The following is a 23,005-nucleotide window of genomic DNA, read 5'->3' on the forward strand; positions in this document are numbered from 1 at the left end:
GGATGATTGCCAGGATGGTAAATGACCGTTATGTATCCCAGAGGGGGTGGCCCTGGGATGGAGGCTTGATCATGTGCTAATCAGCAGAGGTACTGCTGAGGTTTTGTTACAGTGTCAGAGAGAGCCTCCAGGTGGCTGGTGAGACAGGTGGAACCAGTCACCTTCAATCCCACCCCGGGGCATGTGACTAAATGCCTATTGTTGTGAGTTCATTTTTCCCTTCACCATTGAGGTCTGATGAACTCCCTCCTCTGGAGAAGGAAGGTAGTGAGGCTGATTACCAAACACCTGGGCAGCTAGATTATGACTGGGTGGCTGGAATTGAGGACTGGATATAAGGCTGCCGACGCCCTTCTTCCTGGCTGGTGATTTTCCTGCTGGATTCTTGGAGACCAGTCTGATTCCTGCATCTCAAAGCTAAGTTTTTCTGCTCTGCTTTGTACTCTTCAGTTTTGTTTTTGTTTTGCCTTGTTTTTTGGGAGTTCTGCCATCCCCGGCCGGGGGTGAGCTGAACTCCATTTTTGTCTCTGATCTGTTGATATTTTGCTCTGTCTTCAGAATATACCTGAGTGCTGATATAACAAGAAAATAGGGGGGGAAGCCAGCACTGCTTAAGGTTAGAACGCATAAATTGGAGTGCATATGCACATAATGTCTAGCTGTATTCAAAAATAAGATATTTAGCAAAAAAATTGATCAATTCAATTGAGCCACCCCGCCGCACCAAGGCAATCTCATATGGGGGGTCCTACTCTATATATTTTTAATAAATGCTGTGCCATTACGGCCTCCTAAATACATTTAGAGCATGACCACATCAAGTGCAATCTGTACCTGAACATTACTGGATCGCTCCCATGAAGCCAGATGAAGCAAGTGCAGATGAAGGTCAACCAGGTCTGAACACAGACATATCAGGAATGGCCTCCACACATTGCCTGACCAGCAAACATAGATGAAGGGCGATGTTGGTCCAGACACAGGTGCACAATTAAATAAAGCTTGGGGCAGGGTGGGGCTGCCGTGTGTGTGCACAGCAGCCTAATCCATCACAATGAACACAGAAAAATTATGGCGGACATAACCAAGCGTGCACGGCAACAGTGGTGGTGAGCCACAAACCAACAACAAGAAAATAGGGGGGGAAGCCAGCACTGCTTAAGGTTAGAACGCATAAATTGGAGTGCATATGCACATAATGTCTAGCTGTATTCAAAAATGAGATATTTAGCAAAAAAATTGATCAATTCAATTGAGCCACCCCGCGGCGCCAAGGCAATCTCATATGGGGGGTCCTACTCTATATATTTTTAATAAATGCTGTGCCATTACGGCCTCCTAAATACATTTAGAGCATGACCACATCAAGTGCAATCTGTACCTGAACATTACTGGATCGCTCCCATGAAGCCAGATGAAGCAAATGCAGATGAAGGCCAACCAGGTCTGAACACAGACATATCAGGAATGGCCTCCACACATTGCCTGACCAGCAAACATAGATGAAGGGCGATGTTGGTCCAGACACAGGTGCACAATTAAATAAAGCTTGGGGCAGGGTGGGGCTGCCGTGTGTGTGCACAGCAGCCTAATCCATCACAATGAACACAGAAAAATTATGGCGGACATAACCAAGCGTGCACGGCAACAGTGGTGGTGAGCCACAAACCAACAACAAGAAAATAGGGGGGGAAGCCAGCACTGCTTAAGGTTAGAACGCATAAATTGGAGTGCATATGCACATAATGTCTAGCTGTATTCAAAAATGAGATATTTAGCAAAAAAATTGATCAATTCAATTGAGCCACCCCGCCGCGCCAAGGCAATCTCATATGGGGGGTCCTACTCTATATATTTTTAATAAATGCTGTGCCATTACGGCCTCCTAAATACATTTAGAGCATGACCACATCAAGTGCAATCTGTACCTGAACATTACTGGATCGCTCCCATGAAGCCAGATGAAGCAAGTGCAGATGAAGGCCAACCAGGTCTGAACACAGACATATCAGGAATGGCCTCCACACATTGCCTGACCAGCAAACATAGATGAAGGGCGATGTTGGTCCAGACACAGGTGCACAACTAAATAAAGCTTGGGGCAGGGTGGGGCTGCCGTGTGTGTGCACAGCAGCCTAATCCATCACAATGAACACAGAAAAATTATGGCGGACATAACCAAGCATGCACGGCAACAGTGGTGGTGAGCCACAAACCAACAACAAGAAAATAGGGGGGGAAGCCAGCACTGCTTAAGGTTAGAACGCATAAATTGGAGTGCATATGCACATAATGTCTAGCTGTATTCAAAAATAAGATATTTAGCAAAAAAATTGATCAATTCAATTGAGCCACCCCGCCGCGCCAAGGCAATCTCATATGGGGGGTCCTACTCTATATATTTTTAATAAATGCTGTGCCATTACGGCCTCCTAAATACATTTAGAGCATGACCACATCAAGTGCAATCTGTACCTGAACATTACTGGATCGCTCCCATGAAGCAAGTGCAGATGAAGGTCAACCAGGTCTGAACACAGACATATCAGGAATGGCCTCCACACATTGCCTGACCAGCAAACATAGATGAAGGGCGATGTTGGTCCAGACACAGGTGCACAATTAAATAAAGCTTGGGGCAGGGTGGGGCTGCCGTGTGTGTGCACAGCAGCCTAATCCATCACAATGAACACAGAAAAATTATGGCGGACATAACCAAGCGTGCACGGCAACAGTGGTGGTGAGCCACAAACCAACAACAAGAAAATAGGGGGGGAAGCCAGCACTGCTTAAGGTTAGAATGCATAAATTGGAGTGCATATGCACATAATGTCTAGCTGTATTCAAAAATGAGATATTTAGCAAAAAAATTGATCAATTCAATTGAGCCACCCCGCGGCGCCAAGGCAATCTCATATGGGGGGTCCTACTCTATATATTTTTAATAAATGCTGTGCCATTACGGCCTCCTAAATACATTTAGAGCATGACCACATCAAGTGCAATCTGTACCTGAACATTACTGGATCGCTCCCATGAAGCCAGATGAAGCAAATGCAGATGAAGGCCAACCAGGTCTGAACACAGACATATCAGGAATGGCCTCCACACATTGCCTGACCAGCAAACATAGATGAAGGGCGATGTTGGTCCAGACACAGGTGCACAATTAAATAAAGCTTGGGGCAGGGTGGGGCTGCCGTGTGTGTGCACAGCAGCCTAATCCATCACAATGAACACAGAAAAATTATGGCGGACATAACCAAGCGTGCACGGCAACAGTGGTGGTGAGCCACAAACCAACAACAAGAAAATAGGGGGGGAAGCCAGCACTGCTTAAGGTTAGAACGCATAAATTGGAGTGCATATGCACATAATGTCTAGCTGTATTCAAAAATGAGATATTTAGCAAAAAAATTGATCAATTCAATTGAGCCACCCCGCCGCGCCAAGGCACTCTCATATGGGGGGTCCTACTCTATATATTTTTAATAAATGCTGTGCCATTACGGCCTCCTAAATACATTTAGAGCATGACCACATCAAGTGCAATCTGTACCTGAACATTACTGGATCGCTCCCATGAAGCCAGATGAAGCAAGTGCAGATGAAGGCCAACCAGGTCTGAACACAGACATATCAGGAATGGCCTCCACACATTGCCTGACCAGCAAACATAGATGAAGGGCGATGTTGGTCCAGACACAGGTGCACAATTAAATAAAGCTTGGGGCAGGGTGGGGCTGCCGTGTGTGTGCACAGCAGCCTAATCCATCACAATGAACACAGAAAAATTATGGCGGACATAACCAAGCGTGCACGGCAACAGTGGTGGTGAGCCACAAACCAACAACAAGAAAATAGGGGGGGAAGCCAGCACTGCTTAAGGTTAGAACGCATAAATTCGAGTGCATATGCACATAATGTCTAGCTGTATTCAAAAATGAGATATTTAGCAAAAAAATTGATCAATTCAATTGAGCCACCCCGCCGCGCCAAGGCAATCTCATATGGGGGGTCCTACTCTATATATTTTTAATAAATGCTGTGCCATTACGGCCTCCTAAATACATTTAGAGCATGACCACATCAAGTGCAATCTGTACCTGAACATTACTGGATCGCTCCCATGAAGCCAGATGAAGCAAGTGCAGATGAAGGCCAACCAGGTCTGAACACAGACATATCAGGAATGGCCTCCACACATTGCCTGACCAGCAAACATAGATGAAGGGCGATGTTGGTCCAGACACAGGTGCACAATTAAATAAAGCTTGGGGCAGGGTGGGGCTGCCGTGTGTGTGCACAGCAGCCTAGTCCATCACAATGAACACAGAAAAATTATGGCGGACATAACCAAGCGTGCACGGCAACAGTGGTGGTGAGCCACAAACCAACAACAAGAAAATAGGGGGGGAAGCCAGCACTGCTTAAGGTTAGAACGCATAAATTGGAGTGCATATGCACATAATGTCTAGCTGTATTCAAAAATGAGATATTTAACAAAAAAATTGATCAATTCAATTGAGCCACCCCGCCGCGCCAAGGCAATCTCATATGGGGGGTCCTACTCTATATATTTTTAATAAATGCTGTGCCATTACGGCCTCCTAAATACATTTAGAGCATGACCACATCAAGTGCAATCTGTACCTGAACATTACTGGATCGCTCCCATGAAGCCAGATGAAGCAAGTGCAGATGAAGGCCAACCAGGTCTGAACACAGACATATCAGGAATGGCCTTCATCTGCACTTGCTTCATCTGGCTTCATGGGAGCGATCCAGCAATGTTCAGGTACAGATTGCACTTGATGTGGTCATGCTCTAAATGTATTTAGGAGGCCGTAATGGCACAGCATTTATTAAAAATATATAGAGAAGGACCCCCCATATGAGATTGCCTTGGCGCGGCGGGGTGGCTCAATTGAATTGATCAATTTTTTTGCTAAATATCTCATTTTTGAATACAGCTAGACATTATGTGCATATGCACTCCAATTTATGCGTTCTAACCTTAAGCAGTGCTGGCTTCCCCCCCTATTTTCTGAGTGCTGATATAGTCTTTTGAAGCCTAGCAACTTCAGGGCCTGTTTTTCCTATCAATCGGTTGGCTCATTTTGATAGGGTTTTTGCGGATGGCAGACAGCAGCTTTCCTATCCTGTTCTATGTAGTTAGCTTGGGCCCCATCATTTGCTCAACCTATCTTTCTATCTGTGTTAGTGTTTTCATCTTGCTTCACCGTCATTATATGTTGGGGGCTGCCTATTGCTTTGGTGTCTGCTCTGGGGCAGTTTAGTTTTTCCCCTTTCTGTCTTTAGGCTATATAGTTCTCCGGCTGTGATCGAGGGGTCTAGGGCACCGTAGGAACCCCCCCCACGGCTACTGCTAGTTGTTGTGGATAGGTTCAGGGGTCTGCAATACGATAGCTGCCAACCTCTCTGGTTTTTCTGGACTTAGCTGGTATTTTGTTTTTTCCTCCTTCGGTGACTCATCATAACAGAATCACCAGCCATACCGCAGATCCTAGGGTACTCAATAGCAGGAGAGAATTGTAAAAAAAAAAAAGTGTCAGAATTTTTTTTTTTTTTTGGGTGCATATTTTTTCCTCTCTATCTCTGAGGCCGTAGGGGGAATTTTTCTCTCAATGGAGATGAAGCAATTGTCTGATCGTGTGGAGCAGCTCGCTGCTGAAGTGCGGGGAATTTCCGCCTATCTTGCTCATTCACATGCTGCTGAACCAAAGATTCCTACTCCTGATGTATTTTTGGGGGATCGGTCTAAATTCTTGAATTTCAAGAATAATTGTAAATTATTTTTTGCCTTGAAGCCTAACTCGTCGGGGAACTCTGCGCAGCAGGTTAAAATTGTCATCTCTTTGCTGCGCGGCGATCCCCAGGATTGGGCGTTTTCGTTGAAACCTGATGATCCTATTCTGAATAATGTGAACGCATTTTTTCAAGCCTTGGGGTTGTTGTATGATGAACCTAATGCTATTGATCAGGCTGAAAAGACCCTGTTGGCATTAAGCCAGGGTCGGGATTCGGCAGAGTTGTACTGTCAAAAATTCCGAAAGTGGGCGGTCCTTACTACCTGGAATGATGGTACCTTGGCAGCCCTCTTTCGGAAGGGTTTGTCAGAAACTGTAAAAGATACTATGGTGGGATTTCCTGTTCCCTCTGGTCTTGACGATTCTATGTCATTAGCCATTCAGGTGGATCGGCGTTTACGTGAACGCAAAACTACACGACAGATGTTACCACCTGTTGAACAAATGTCTGAACCTATGCAATGTGATAGAGTTTTGTCTAGGGCGCAACATCAGGAGTTCAGAAGGCATAATAAGCTGTGGTTTTTTTGTGGAGATGCCTCGCATATTATTTCTGTCTGCCCTAAACAAGAGAAACGTTGTGCACACACGTTTTCTGTGGGTGGTGGTCAACCTAAGTTTCTTCTGGCAATTACTCTGATCTGCTCCCTGTCCACATTTTCCGCTAGGGCTTTTTTCTGGATTCGGGAGCAGCTCTGAACCTGATGGACTTGGATTTTGCTAAACGTTGTGGATTTCCTATGACACCTCTGCGGACACCTATCCCTTTGAGGGGTATTGATGCTACTCCTTTGGCGAAGAATAAACCTCAGTTTTGGACCCAGGTGGTAATGCGGGTCGCCCCAGACCATCAAGAAAATTGCAGATTTTTGGTGTTGCATAATTTGCATGATACCATTGTTCTGGGGTTTCCCTGGTTGCAAATCCATAATCCAGTTCTGGATTGGAAATCTTTGTCTGTGGTGAGTTGGAGTTGTCGGTGTGCCCTTGGTGATGCTCCTGTTTTCTCCACCTCTCCTCAGTCGCATGATGTTCCTGACTATTTGGCTGACTTTTATGATGTATTTAGTGAGAATGAGTCTGCATCTTTGCCTCCTCATAGGAGTTATGACTGTGCAATTGAGCTGAACCCGGGGTGTAAATTCCCCAAGGGTCGGCATTTCAATTTATCTGTACCCGAGCACGAGGCTATGCGATCCTATATTAAGGAGGCATTGGAGAAGGGTCATATTAGACCATCCTCTTCACCCTTAGGTGCTGGGTTTTTTTTTGTGGCTAAAAAGGATGGTTTATTAAGGCCTTGTATTGACTATCGTGCCCTCAACAAAATTACTGTTAAATATCAGTATCCGTTACCCCTGATTTCTGATCTATTCTCCAGAGTTAAAGGTGCTTGCTGGTTTACCAAGCTTGACCTCAGGGGGGCGTATAATCTTATTCGCATTAAGCATGGGGATGAATGGAAGATGGCGTTTAATACTCCAGAGGGACATTTTGAGTACCTGGTGATGCCTTTTGGGCTCACTAATGCCCCTTCTGTCTTCCAGTGCTTCATGAATGATATATTCCGAGACTTTGTGGATAAATTTTTGATTATCTATCTGGATGATATTTTGATCTTCTCCAAGAATTTGGACTCTCATGTGGAACATGTTCGGACTGTGGTCCGGATTTTGAGGGAGAATTCCCTGTATGTCAAGGGATCGAAATGCCTTTTTGGGGTACAGAGGATTTCATTTTTGGGATTTATTTTGTCTCCGTCAACTATTGAAATGGACTCGGCCAAGGTACAGGCCATTTATGATTGGGTTCAGCCCACTTCTTTGAAGGCCCTCCAGAAGTTTTTGGGTTTTGCTAATTTTTATCAGAAATTTATAGCTAATTTTTCTGGTATTGCCAAGCCATTGACGGATTTGACTAGGAAGGGTGCTGATGTGCTGAATTGGTCTCCGGAGGCTGTTTCTTCCTTTCAGGAGCTGAAGCGAAGATTCACTTCTGCTCCGGTTTTGCGGCAACCTGATGTCTCACTCCCGTTTCAGGTGGAGGTGGACGCTTCTGAGATTGGTGCAGGAGCGGTGTTGTCCCAAAAAGATCCTGTGACATCTAAAATGAATCCTTGTGCTTTCTTTTCCCGAAAGTTCTCCCCATCCGAACGTAACTATGATGTGGGGAATCGGGAACTGTTGGCCATGAAATGGGCATTTGAGGAGTGGAGACATTGGTTGGAGGGAGCCAAACACCAAGTCGTGGTCCTTACTGACCACAAGAATTTGATTTACCTGGAGTTGGCCAAGCGCTTGAATCCTAGACAGGCTAGGTGGGCCTTGTTTTTCACACGTTTTGATTTTGTGGTCTCTTTTCTGCCGGGCACTAAGAATGTCAAGGCAGACGCCCTCTCTAGGAGTTTCCTTGCTGATTCTCCTGTTGTGACTAAGCCTGCTACCATCTTAGGCGAGGGGGTAGTTCTTTCTGCCATCTCGCCCGATTTGAGACGTGCTCTGGAAGAGTTTCAGGAGGACAAACCTGAGCGTTGTCCCAGTGGAAAGTTGTATGTTCCTGACCAGTGGAGGAAGAGAGTGATGTCTGAAGTTCATTGCTCTGCATTGGCTGGTCATCCAGGTATTTTTGGTACTAGAGATCTGGTGAGTCGGTCTTTTTGGTGGCCCGCCTTGTCTCATGATGTCAGGAATTTTGTGCAGTCCTGTGGGACTTGCTCCCGGTCTAAACCTTGTTCTCGCTCTAGTGGCTTGTTGATGCTTTTGCCGCTGCCCAGGAGGCCATTGACCCATATTTCAATGGATTTTATCTCTGATATGCCTGTCTCTCAGAGAATGACTGTTATTTGGGTGATTTGTGATAGATTCTCTAAGATGGTCCATCTTGTACCACTCCCTAAGTTGCCATCTTCCTCTGAGTTGGTGGCCTTGTTTTTGCAACAGGTGGTTCGCTTGCACGGGATTCCTGAGAACATTGTATCTGACAGAGGAGTTCAGTTTGTGTCTAGATTTTGGAGGACTTTCTGTTCCAAGCTGGGAATTCAGTTGTCCTTCTCCTCTGCGTTTCACCCTCAGACCAATGGGCAGACGGAGAGAACAAACCAGACTTTGGAGTCGTATTTGAGATGTTTTATTTCTGCCTATCAGGATGATTGGGTTTCATTTTTGCCCTTGGCCGAATTTGCTTTAAATAATAGAGCTAGTTCTGCCACTTTGATGTCACCTTTTTTTTGTAACTTTGGTTTTCACCCTCGATTTTCTTCAGGGAAGGTGGAGCCTTCTGCCTGCCCAGGTGTTGACACTGTGGTGGAGAGAATGCACCAGATCTGGGACCAAGTAGTGGATAAGTTGTCTCTCTCCCAGGAAAAGGCCCAGCGGTTTTCCAACCGGCGTAGGACCGTTGGTCCCCAGTTTAAGGTGGGTGATATGGTTTGGTTGTCATCAAAAAATATCGCTATGAAGGTGGCTTCTCCTAAGTTTAAGCCTAGATTTATTGGACCTTACAAGATTTTGGAGATTATTAATCCGGTCTCTTTTCGGTTGGCTCTTCCTGTCACATTTAAAATTCATAATGTGTTTCATAAGTCCTTGTTGAAGAGGTTTGTTGAACCAGTAGTTCCTGTGGTGGCACCTCCTGACCCTATATTGGTTGAAGGTAACATGGAATATGAGGTAGAGAAGATACTGGATTCCCGTCTGGCTAGACGGAGACTCCAGTATTTGGTTAAGTGGAAGGGTTATGGTCAGGAGGATAATTCCTGGGTCTCTGCCTCTGATATTCATGCCGAAAGATTGGTGCGTGCCTTTCATCGGGCTCACCCGGATCGCCCTGGTGGCATGGATGAGGGTTCGGTGAACCCTCCTCAAGGGGGAGGTACTGTTGTGAGTTCATTTTTCCCTTCACCATTGAGGTCTGATGAACTCCCTCCTCTGGTGAAGGAAGGTAGTGAAGCTGATTACCAAACACCTGGGCAGCTAGATTATGACTGGGTGGCTGTAATTGAGGACTGGATGTAAGGCTGCCGACGCCCTTCTTCCTGGCTGGTGATTTTCCTGCTGGATTCTTGGAGACGAGTCTGATTCCTGCATCTCAAAGCTAAGTTTTTCTGCTCTGCTTTGTACTCTTCAGTTTTGTTTTTGTTTTGCCTTTTTTTTGGGAGTTCTGCCATCCCCGGCCGGGGGTGTGCTGAACTCCATTTTTGTCTCTGATCTGTTGATATTTTGCTCTGTCTTCAGAATATACCTGAGTGCTGATATAGTCTTTTGAAGCCTAGCGACTTCAGGGCCTGTTTTTCCTATCAGTCGGTTGGCTCATTTTGATAGGGTTTTTGCGGATGGCAGACAGCAGCTTTCCTATCCTGTCCTATGTAGTTAGCTTGGGCCCCATCATTTGCTCAACCTATCTTTCTATCTGTGTTAGTGTTTTCATCTTGCTTCACCGTCATTATATGTTGGGGGCTGCCTATTGCTTTGGTGTCTGCTCTGGGGCAGTTTAGTTTTTCCCCTTTCTGTCTTTAGGCTATATAGTTCTCCGGCTGTGATCGAGGGGTCTAGGGCACCGTAGGAACCCCCCACAGCTACTGCTAGTTGTTGTGGATAGGTTCAGGGGTCTGCAATCCGATAGCTGCCAACCTCTCTGTTTTTTCTGGACTTAGCTGGTATTTTGTTTTTTCCTCCTTCGGTGACTCATCATAACAGCCTATATTAAGCATGGCTGGGTTAGGACCTGCGATGAGGTCATAGCCATGTGATCTGGTGGGCGTGGCTACGGACCATATAAGGTGACCAGAGTAGGTCACAAGAGAGAGTGCCTGGATCTGATTGGAGCACGTGTGGAAGGTCCCGGCAGGTCGACGTGCTAGTGTGTCTGCTGCCCTCCTGAATAGCACATGCTGAGGCCGCAGACCTGGTGAGGCCTGTGTATACTGGCCTGTTTGTGTGGGACAGTCCCCAGGAAGGAATGGACATCCTGAATGAAAAACAGCTAAGAAGGTAACCTGGACAGGGTGAGATAACTGTGTTTTAGGTGAGAGCCTGCATATCGGATGTAGCACAGCCTGTGTGACCACAGGTTTAACAGAGCAGAGCTCTATCATGAACATTATGCTGTTTGATAAAAGCCTGTTGCTGTTTATGTTTTATGCTGCCCAATAAACCACATGGACTGAGTTATGTTGAAAAACCTGTGCCGGACCTGGTTAATTGGCTGCCAAGCGAGTGTCCCCAATACACTCAGTGAGCGCTACCTTACACTAGCTAAATGTGAAGCAGCGTGCTGTATCCCACCTTGTCATTTAGTGTTGTCGTGATATCTGCAGATCTAAGGCACATTAAAAAAAATATATAATTTTTTCTGTTGCTAAATGTGAAACAGCCTGCTGTATCCCTCGTTGTCATTTTATGGCGGTGATATGAACTTGTCTGCAGACCTCAAGCACATTAAAATATTTATTTTTTTCTGTTGCTAAACGTGATACAGCCTGCTATATCCAACCTTTTGATTTAGTGGCATTGAAATTGTTCTGTGTGCAGAGCTGTTGCACATTAAAATAATTTACGTAAATTTTTTTACACACATGATACAGCAAGCGAAATTTGAGTTTTAAATTGTTTTGAGCCTATCTTCTAGATTATGTGCATCTTTGGCATCCAATTTCTCACGGGCATCTTTTATACCTAGCTTGAGACGTGTATCTGTTACACCTATCGTATGACGAGCATCAAACGCTCTCTGGTAATTGTTGGGTAGATGAGTAATAGTAGGCTGGATCCTGGATCTCATAATTCCCATAGCCACCCTGCTATTGATCCTGTTGTACGTTCCCATTCCCACCACAAAAAAATTCTTCTGTTACTAACGTCATACAGTAGGGGACATGTCACTTTTGAGTTGTTTGGAGCATCTCGTCAATGTTATACAGGCCTTATCAACAGGCCCAAAAAATTATTCTATTACTAACATCATACAGTAGGGGACATCTCTCTTTGAATTTTTTTGGAGCCAGTCTTCTAGATTATGTGCATCTTTGGCATCCAATTTCTCACGGGCATCTTTTATACCTCATGCGGACTGTACTGTGCTGTCAGGGCAAGAAGAGGAGGAGGGTGACTTCAAGGGTGAGGAATGTGATAGCAGTGAGGATGATGATGATGACAAGGTGTTATATCCCAGTTGGCGTGAACATAGAGGCACATAGCTGGGTAGGTCATCCGAGGAGGAAGACGAGGAGGTTACATTGCGTTGTACATCGTAGACATGTAGTGATGCAGCCTCGGTGAGCAAAGCATCCTCAGCCACAACTGTGCCTGTGACCAGCAGCATCCATGGGTCTGCAGCTCGCAGGAGTGGCAAGGGTTGCCTAACCTGGGCCTTTTTTGATACTGCAAAGGATGAGACAACTCATGTAATCTGCCAACTTTGCTAAATCTTCTGGCTCAGGGCTAGAAGTAGGGCTAAACTGGGTAAAAGTTGGCAAAAGTTTTGCATTGTGCGATTATATTTTTTTCTGTGTAGCTCCATGAGTTGTCCCCGTTGATGAATCCTAGTTCAAATTTTCCATAGCCTGGTCCAACAGCATGGGGGATCAGGGACACGAAAACCATTTAGCAGTACAGTTGGACCATTGAGATTTTCATTCTTTTCAGATGCCAAAAATGACTCCTGTCGGCTGCTGTTTTTCACAATAATTCTAACTGCTGGAACATCAGGGACAGAAATAGACTGGGCCAAAGACAGATTATCCAACACATTCCTGGTGGTTTGAGATGGTTTTCTTATTCATCACTTGTTGTTTGGATAGCTTCCTTGACATCCAAACTTGAAGCAACAGGGATATCAAAAGCAGCAAGAAGATCGTCAAAGTCTAGAGTCTTCATATCCCCCATGACTGGAAAGGTAACGGTATCTGGTAGTGCTAATGCACGGCTCCACTTAATGTAGATGCCGCACTCAAAACCCTGCCCTGTGTATTCTGATCACAGCTACAGCCATGGGGGTCTAGCCAAGTTCACAACCACACAATCATATTGGGAATTGATCAGATCAATAGGCTGGGACCTGGAGAAACTAGTCCTACTAATGGAGGAGAGAACTTCAGCTTTATCACAGCAGGAGCTGGGAGCTATTGAGCATGCATGTATGCTGCACAGGGGCAGGAAGCGTAGTCAGGAATAGCCAGGGGTCAGTACAAAGGAGCAGCAATGTAGTTTACAGGATCAGCAGATGAAAGGAAGCTTGACTAAAGGCTGGTAGCTCAATAATTTTGCAATGAAGTCAGTACAATGCCAGGTTTAAGTTGGGTGTTCAATCGGGGTGTAGCCAATGAAAAACAACACAGGTACTTGGATCTGGGTTAGGAAATGTCCAGCGAGCTGAATAGCTCAGGGGGAAGAACTGGTGCACAAGAGCCACTGGGTGTGAATCCTGACACCCCCCACCTCTGTATTGCGCATCCATGGCTCAACGTAATCAGGCAGTGTTCAAATTAATATGACTTGGAGATCACAGTCACATGATCAACAGTTGTAGACAGCTATCCAGGCTGAGTTAGAGCAGTGGCTTTCTCTACTGAACCTGGAGCCAGGGAAGGCTGTGTGTGATAATGGTGCAAACCTGGTGTTGGCTCTATGCCGGGAAACCTTGCACACGTGCCTTGCATGGATCATGTGCTCATTGTAGTAGTGCAGCAATTTCTCCGCCACTAACCTGGTCTGGAGGAGCTGCTCCAGAAATCACGGAAGCTGTGTGCTCATTTCCGCCGTTCGCACCTCTCAGGTTGTCGACTTGCATTGATGCAGAATTCTTTATCCATGCAAGTTAACAGGTTGATATGCGATGTGCCGACACCGTAGAATTCCACTCTGTACATGTTGCAGCAACTGTGGCAGAAGCAACGAGCCCTGATGCAGTATGTCATGTCATATAGCCTGGGCCAAGGCAGTACAGACGTGGCGCATATCACGTTTACATAGTGGGAAAAGATTAAGGACCTCTACACCCTTCTGCACAGTTTTGAAACGGTTACTAAGATGGATCGCGCTGACGACGTCATCATCAGCATCACTATTCCGGTCATCTATATGCAGGAGCAGACTTTGAATAGCCTGTGGGAGGAGATGGTGGTCCCAGAAGAAGAGAAGGAAGCAAAGGAGGCTGCGGAAGGGACTACATTGCCTCTAAGTTAAAGACTGTTGTCACACAGGCAGGTGGATTACTGCGATCAAGGGGGGCTGGTGATAACAGACAAACTTATCGAAGGTGCAAGATCCGGGGAACAAATGGAGGAGGAAGAGGTGATGGGCGAGCAACTGTCAGAAGAAGAGGATAATCCAGCCACTTTCTGTTGTTCGTGGTTGGTGGGAGGGGATGGAGGAAACAAGCCTCATTGATACCTAGCCCCCAATATAGCTTGGACCTCATGGTAGAGCCAGACATGATTGCCTTCTTGCTGCACTATCTGCAACATGATTCCCCTATAGTTATGATTGGAATAATGCTAACTACTGGGTTGCCACTCTGGTAGATTCACATTAAAAAAAAATTTTGCCAGATGACTCCCGCCCTAGAAAGGGACCCGCGAATGCTGGAGTATCGAAACACGCTTTTACACAACCTTAAGAGAGCTGTTCCCCAAGACAGCAGTAAAGTACACAGTTTACATCACAGCTATAGATTTCTCACCTCTGGCACGTCAATTTGTCAACGCCAAAGCATTAACAGTGGTGGAAGTGGAAGATGCAATTTCTAGGAGTCCTTTGACACTTTTTTTAGACCAACTCATGAACGAATGGAGGGAATGGTGCAGGAGTATCTAGAACTGAATATCAATACCATAAGGGTGGTTTTGGACCCTTTCACATTTTGGTCTTCCAAATGGATAAGTGGCCTGAGCCCGCCTCACATACCTTGGAGGTTTTATTGTGCCTGTCAGCCAGCGTTCTCTCAGAATGTGTTTTCAGCACTGTCCTGACAGATAAGTGATGTCCTGACAGATAAATGAATCCGGCTGTCCCCTGAAAATGTAGACCTCCTAACTTTCATCAAAATGAACAAGTCGCGGATCTCCAAGGACATTTGCACCTCAATCGCAGACTGTACAGACTTGGTGACATTGCATTTTTTAGTGTGATGCATTAATGTCATGTAACTGCACTCTGTGATATCTTTAGTGTTTCTTCTGTGGCTGCTGCTGCAGATGTTAACACAAATTTGTGGAAATGTGAACTGTCATGTTTGGCCTACATCTGCTGGGTTAGCTGTAGTGGAAGAAGTCTCGGTCCCAATTATACTATTTCTATTGTTGTGACAGTTATTCCACTTCGGAGGTGTCAGGCCCTCATTTTTTTAAATGTGAGCACTCCTGGTTGGGTGTCCATCTGCTGGATTGGGTGTAGTGAAATACCTATCAGTCCCTATTATACTATTTCTACTGTGGTGAAATTGATGCCACTTTGGTGGTGTCTGTCAATAATTTTTGGAAATGTGAACACTCCTGGTTGGGTCTCCTTCATTAGTGTTGCCTGTAGCAGTAGGCCTCTGAGACCGTCAGGCCTCCACCTCCTTGGACTCAACTACCCATGTTACTATCCTTAAATTTTTCTGACAATGATGGGCTACAAAACTGATATTTATGCCACCTGAGTGTGGTTCTGCATGAAAGCAGGTAGAGGTGTTGCAAATGGTATCAGGGCTCCTAGCAAAGGGCGCTTACACCGATCCCTCACCCACCTAGTCTTACTGTGACGTTCCATTGAAAGCTGTAAATGCTGTCCCAGACCCTGACACCTCATGCCTGGCTGATTGATGCAGTTACATGCTGCAAGTTTTACTGTGGGTGAATTGTGGCCACTTTCTTGGTGTCTGTCCCTAATTTGATGTGTTTTGGCTGCATTTGGGGCCATTTTAAGGTGTTGTGCATGCATTTGTTTTTGCCTCCCATTGACGTGAATGGCGTTTGGTTATGTTCCAGAGAGTATTCGACAAATTGATCGGTGAATATTGCAAATTTCGCAAATGTAATACGAACCGAACATTGAAATATTTGATCATCTCTAATCAGGAAGACAGACATGGTAATAAACTATCTCTGCCTTGTCTATGGAGAGTCTGGCTGTGCCTAACAACCAGCTCCTTGCTCCTGAAGCTGCGAGATCTCATGCAACTGCTTACTCTGCAGTGATGTTCGAAACCACCATTAGAGATTTATATGCCTGGACATTTAAAGTCTATTGGGGCCATTTCATCAAACATCTGCATTGATATCGCGATATACTCATTTGGAGTACAGATGATGGCAGTAAAAGTGTCAGCACCTGGGTCTGACTAACAATGGTTATAAGGGTATGTGCACACGCTGCGAATTCTGGTGCGTTTTTTTTCACCAATAAACCGCAGCTCTTGGCAGAAAACGCAAGTGCAGTTTTTAATGCAGTTTTTGAGATTTTGGTGTGGTTTTCCTGCGGTTTTGAGTGCGGTTTTTGATGTAGTTTTGTCAGCGGTTTTCCCAGCAAATAACATACATAAAGTTACGGCAACTTGAATGAGGAAAAAAAAAGGAAGATGATGTAATTTCCTTGGACCTTCGGGATCATGACTAGTCAGTGGAGGATCTTTCACACTGCCATCCAGTTGGATACTGACACCGTTGACGCTGTGATTAAGGCCTGCTGTGTACTCCATAACTATGCTCGGGAGTACAGCTCAGAGGTAGATCTGGAGTACCTGCAGCCACAATGTAATCAGCTGCGCAACGTGTGTCTGGGAAGACCATCCAACTCAGGTGTGCGTGTGAGAGAAACATTTACTGACTATTTTATGAGTCCTGAAGGTGCCGTGCATTGGCAATACTCCTGTGCTGGTGTTGGGCAGCCTGACCAGCAGTGAAAGATGGAAGAACAGAGTGTCACAAACTAAAGGACCACTCAAGTAATATGTAAATGTTATGAATATCTTTTTCTAAAAGTTTCTATAAAAATTATGTTGTATTAATCAATAAAAAAATGGTGATTCTTAATTGACGGTGTGTGTTTGCTTTCTTTAACCAAATTTTCATTCTTCAAAGCCTTCACACAGTACAGTGGCTAGAAATCCTATAATTCCTGCTCCATCGACCATCTTTTTGATCCTCCATCCCATAGTCCTGTGATACTCGACCCATGCCAGGCAGAGATCACTGGATTTTTAAACAGACTTACATTAATGTGTCGCCAAAAAAAACAAACCACATTGGAAATAAATGTTTTTTTTGTTTAGAAAAAAATATATAAATTCAAGGTCATTGTTGGCATATAAAAACCAGAAAGACACCAAAATATAATTTGATTTGAACAACAACAAACCAGACATTTTGAGCCAACACAAACTTTTTTGCGATTATTCTGTGGAAGCGGCCAAGGTGTTAGAAATGGACACCATGTCTAGTTAATGTAAACAATATTATGGTGTCCATTTAACAATTATGTCAGATACTGGTACTCAGGTGTATAGGGATAGTTGGCCTGGGAGCTGCCTGAGTGACAGTGGTTATAGTAATTTTGGTTGTTAATAGTTGACCTGTATTCCACTGGCCGCTGCTGTTGGGTGGGTGGTGTTGGTCGGAACAGGTTAAAAATGCCCATTAAGATATTGTTATACGAAGCTATGGGAGCAGGGTCCTGCAAAGCAGTGAGTGACATCTGCACCATGGTCATTAATATAGACTGCCTCTCCGGTGTCAGCGCTCGAGTTTTACTGGCTATTGTCATCCCAAAGAAATCAAACTCGTCCTCGGTGGTCGTTTTTCGAATCAAATCCAGTGTATCAGATGTTGCCTTCAAGGTGATGTCAATGTGTTTTTCTTGTTTTTTTTCTTGGTCGGCTCTCCAGACACCGGAAAGGCAGTATTAGTGGCTACACAAGCTTCTGAGGAACCCGATGGTACATCAGCTGCAGAAACAGATGTTCCTGCAGCTGATAAAGATGGGGCTCCATCAGAAGGGGTGTCACTACATGGTGCCGAGATGTCACCTGCTTCACCGGACCCTGCTCCATCTTCTGATTCTTCGACTTGTGGAAGTATGTTCCCTTGAGTGCTGTTGAGACAAAAAAAGAAAAAAATTAGGATTAAAAATTAAATATATTTCTTATGACTAACTGTTTAGCCAACTCCAAAAGCATTTTAGGAAAACTGCGGTGCCCCATTTTGCATAGCATGATGATAACGCATGTTTGTATTGTACACATTCGTAATCAATGCATGCTACAGTATATATACACTGTGCAACTTATCTTTGCTGTCAATCAGCGCCAAGGAATGGCAGCTAAACATGCAGTATTGGGATAAGCTGTGCCGCATGTCATAATTTTGTTTAGCTTCACAAGCGCTTTATTACGCGTAGTGAAGATGTACATTACAGACCAAAAGTTGGCCGCTGGCGAGATCGCTGATGTGTCACAAAATCAGCGAGATCGCTGTGTGTGACGGGGCCTTTAGGGGCAAAATAGGATTCCTACTTGTTTAAAATTTTATTAAAACCCATTCAACACGAACAAAAAAATAAACAACTTTGTCTTAAATGTAGTTGTGACATCTACAGTAGTGGAGGAATAAGATATTTCTATTGAATGAAAAATGTCACATTTTAATGTAATAGCTTGACCAGAATTGATGTAAAGCCAAGGAAAGATTGCTTTTTGGATGCATGTCAAAAAACATTAAATACAAGAATATCCCCCACTCATGGGAACCAATTAGTAGCAAAACTCAAAACACAATATATATCACTAAATTTCCCTTTGTCTAGACAATTAAGCAAGAATTAGGGATCCAAAGAGTTTTAGCAAAACATAATAAATTTTATTACACAATAATTAAAAACAGAGCATCATTGCTAATGCGGGCAGTGACAGGCATAAGTAACACAAAATCGCACCTAAATAAATGAATGCATACATTCAATAGTGAAAATTTTTTTTCACAAAGTGCATAGTAATGTATCTCACCCGTTAATTAAATTAACATATCAACAGAGTGCACATAATAGCAGGGATTAGCTGGGATTAGCCTGTTAATATAAGGGCAAGAATTAACCCGCTAATCTAAAAGCAGGAGTTAGCCCGCTATTATAAATGTAACAGCATATGTGCGGTAAGTAGATTCCCCTGCGTTAGTTACATTAGCACAATTAAATAGTACAGATGCTAATATACGAGCAGAAGTTAGCCCACTATTATAAATGTAACAACATAAGTGCGATAAGTAGATTCCACTGCGTTAGTCACATTAGCACAATTAAATAGTAAACATAGTAGCAGGGATTAGCCCACTAATGGTAATCTATGAGCAAGAGTTATCCCAGCACCTAATAGCAGGGATTAGCCCGCTGTTGTAAATATCAGTGCAAGAGCTAACCCACTGTTGTATAATACATGTAAAGGCATGAATGCCATGAACAGTTTTCACAGTGTGAAGAAATTCTTACTACATATGTATAAATAAAGCAAGCTTCAAATAATTTAAAGGTGCTGAGATGAACTTACATGAAGTAACAAAAGTGCTGCCGCTGCCTGCCGCCCCTACGCGCGTTACGCCGCAGCTTCTTCAGGAGGCGTGGTTTAATAAAGCCCCGGATTTAGTATGTATGGAGTCACTGTCCAATAGGCAATGCCACATATCAGGTGCAATACTAATTTAACACATACACAATAATGTCCCAATAACGAAACAGAATGACTCCTCTTTCTAAAGGTCTGAAGATTAATGACGCATGCGCTGATCTCTCCCCGCTTTTAAACAGGCGATCCTCCTTCCGCGCTCATAGGGAGCGAGTGAATCCTGTTGCTGAGCAACAGAACACCATAGGCGCACCTGGTGAGCATATCAGGAGTCCTCAAGTGAGGAAAATTCTGGGCATGCGTACAATCAGACCTAAACAGACTATACTTAACGGATTGGTGACATATGAAAAAGTGAGCAAGTGCTTGAATATTTCACTGTTAAGTGAAATAAAAATTAAAAAATAAAAATAATAAATATTATATGCACACCAAATAGAAAAATTTCTAAATATGCATACAATCAGACCTAAGAAATAAAATAAAAAAGTGTGAAAAAGTGCACAAATAAATTACCAGTGAACATAATATGACATATCAAAATTTAAAAAAATATAGAAATAATTAATACCCACTATATGATATAAATAAATAGTGCTACTTTAACCAAATATACAAGAATTATATTACACTACATACAATTTACATGTAATATAAAGTGAATCACATCACTAAGCTTATATCTCATATAAGGATGAAATAGTGAAAAAAATGTAAAGTGCAAAAACATGACATAATATAACAACTGATAAAGATGATAGAAATCCACATATAAAACTTCATAAATTCACTCCTTCATAATGGAAACCAATCTTCTTAAACAAATAAATGCCAATCTTCTTCTGTATTGCTGTGATATAGCCCGCAAACGAATCCAAACTGGAATCGAGATGAGTCAAATGATGATAATGGCAAAAAAACTGAAAAATTATAAAAATTAAAATTAATGATTAAAACCGGAGCAGAATTAAAAATTTTACTCAAAATTGAATATTTTATATAAAGGACCCAAAACCATTACTCTCATTTAAACCATCTGGTATCATGGTATTAAGCCTATAGATCCATCTACTTTCTACTTGTGATAGAATTTGAAATAGGTTTCCACCCCTCACACCCAAAGATACCTGATCAATTGCAAAAACGCGAAGATCACCTGCTTGAGAATGATGAAATGCACGAAAGTGTCTCGGTAAAGTCTTCAATTGATCCTCATCTTTGCCCTTTTTAGACTTTTCGATATCTCGAACGTGCTCACGAATCCTTATTCTGAGCTCTCTTGTAGTCATTCCTATATAGATTTTTTGCAAGGACAACTTGCATAGTATATTACACCCTTAGATGAACAAGTGAGACATTTTCTAATAGAAAATGTCTTAGGTTGGTCAGAGTTTTGAAAATTGTTCGTTTTTAGTGTATTGGAACACGCTTTACAATTTCGGCATGGAAAAAATCCATGAAATTCACCAAAGATACCTTTTTGCACTTTTTCATTGGAGGATAGATGGCTCCTTACAAGTAGATCTGAAAGATTTTTAGATCTTTTGGCCGTAATACGAGGTCTAACTGACAATGTCTTTTTCAAAATGGGATCTGTTTGTAACACATGCCAATGTTTATTAATTATACCAGTAAATTTGACCCATTGATCATTAAATGGAGTAATTAATCGGACTTGATTGTTATCCCTAGATTTGGAGTTTTTCTTATACAACAATTGGTCCCTGGGTATTTCTTGTACCCTATTATAGGCCCTACGAATCTGCCTATGACAATACCCTCTTTCCCTAAATCTAGAGTATAAATCTGCAGCTTGATTTTGATATGCCTTTTCCGAAGAGCAAATCCTCTTTGCTCGCAGATATTGCCCTACTGGGATTGAACGTATGGTAGACTTTAGATGAGAAGACTTTGCGTGTAAGATCGAATTGGTGGCCGTAGGCTTTCTATACATGTCAGTAGATACTGACCCATCCTTATTGACTGAAATATCAATATCAAAAAAACTAACTCTCCTCCCATATGAGTAAGTAAGTTTTATAGTTTTATATTCAAATTGTTGTCATTTAATGCCGACATGAACGTTTTCAATTCATCTATCGAGCCTTCCCATACAAACATCACATCGTCTATAAATCTCATCCAATTATGAGCCTTTTCAATATTGGTCACAGGAGAACATTGAAAGATTTCCCTCTCCCAAAAACCTAAGAATAAATTGGCATAAGCCAGAGCACATGCCGCCCCCATGGCTGTACCTTGTGTTTGCAAAAAAATTTGTTCTTTAAATAAAAAACAATTATGCGTCAGAATAAATTCTAACAGAATTACAATAATGGCAGCCAAGAGGGGATCCAAATTGTTATTTCTCAAAAACCAGGAGGCGGCCCTGAGACCCTGGTCATGGCGAATGGAGGTATATAAAGCCTCGACATCAGCTGTGACCAGGATCATGTCTTCATCCAGGTGCAGCTGATCTAGCCTCCGTAATGCTGCTGTTGTGTCGAGAATATGAGAGGGCAAGGTAGTCACCAAAGGCTTCAGGTAGTAATCTACTATCTGACAGATTAATTCACTAAGTCCCTCATTTCCCGACACAATAGGACGGCCGGGAGGATCCTCAATATTCTTATGTATTTTGGGAATTAAATACAAGGTAGGTAATTTTGGTTTTAAAGATTGTGCAAAATCCAACAAAGATTTGGGAATAATACTCCTCTCATAAGCCTCCAACAAAATATCATTTAGATCTTTATGATATACAGGAAGAGGACTAAGAATTAGTTTTTTATAACAGTTAGTGTCGGATAGTAATTGATGAGCCTGTTTTTCATAAAGATCACGTGGCCATAGAACTAAATTGCCACCTTTATTGGCTCTTTTAAAAATTACATCTGTCCAATCTTGCATTTCCAGAATTAACTCTCTTTCTCTCTTAATGGCTGGGCTAATGTGATGATCTTTGTTATGAGTCACCGGAGGAGGAAAAAACAAAAATACAAGCTAAGTCGAGAAAACCGGAGAGGTTGGTAGCTAGCTGATTGCAGACCCCTGATCCTATTCACAGCAACTAACAGTAGCCGTGGGGTGTTCCTACGGTGGTCCTAGACACCTCATTCACAGCCGGAGAACTAAATAAACCTAAAGAAAGAAAGGGGGAAATCTAAACTTCCCCAGATCAGACCCCAAAGCAATAGACAGCCCCCAACATGTATTGCCGGTGAAAACAGATGAAAACACAAACACAGACAGAAAGACAGGCTGAGCAAACGATGGGGCCCTCACTAACTAGATAGGACAGGAAAGAAAAGCAACTGTCTGCAATCACGCAAAAACCCTGCCAAAAATAAAGTCCAACACGTCTGATAAAAAAGGCCCTGAAGTCACTAGACTTCAAAATCACTATATCAGCACTCAGGTATATTCTGAAAACACAGCAAAGAGATCAACTGATCAGAGACAAAAATGGAGTTCAGCCAGTCCCAACCAGGGCTGGCTGAACACAAACACTAAGTAAACCAGACAAAATCTCATGGAACAATAGCAGAGCAAAAACTTAGCTTTAGTAGACAGGACTAAACTGGAGG

The sequence above is a fragment of the Dendrobates tinctorius genome, unplaced genomic scaffold (genome assembly GCF_039654945.1).
Source record: "Dendrobates tinctorius isolate UK_male_01 unplaced genomic scaffold, ASM3965494v1 ptg000081l, whole genome shotgun sequence".
Lineage (NCBI taxonomy): Eukaryota > Metazoa > Chordata > Amphibia > Anura > Dendrobatidae > Dendrobates > Dendrobates tinctorius.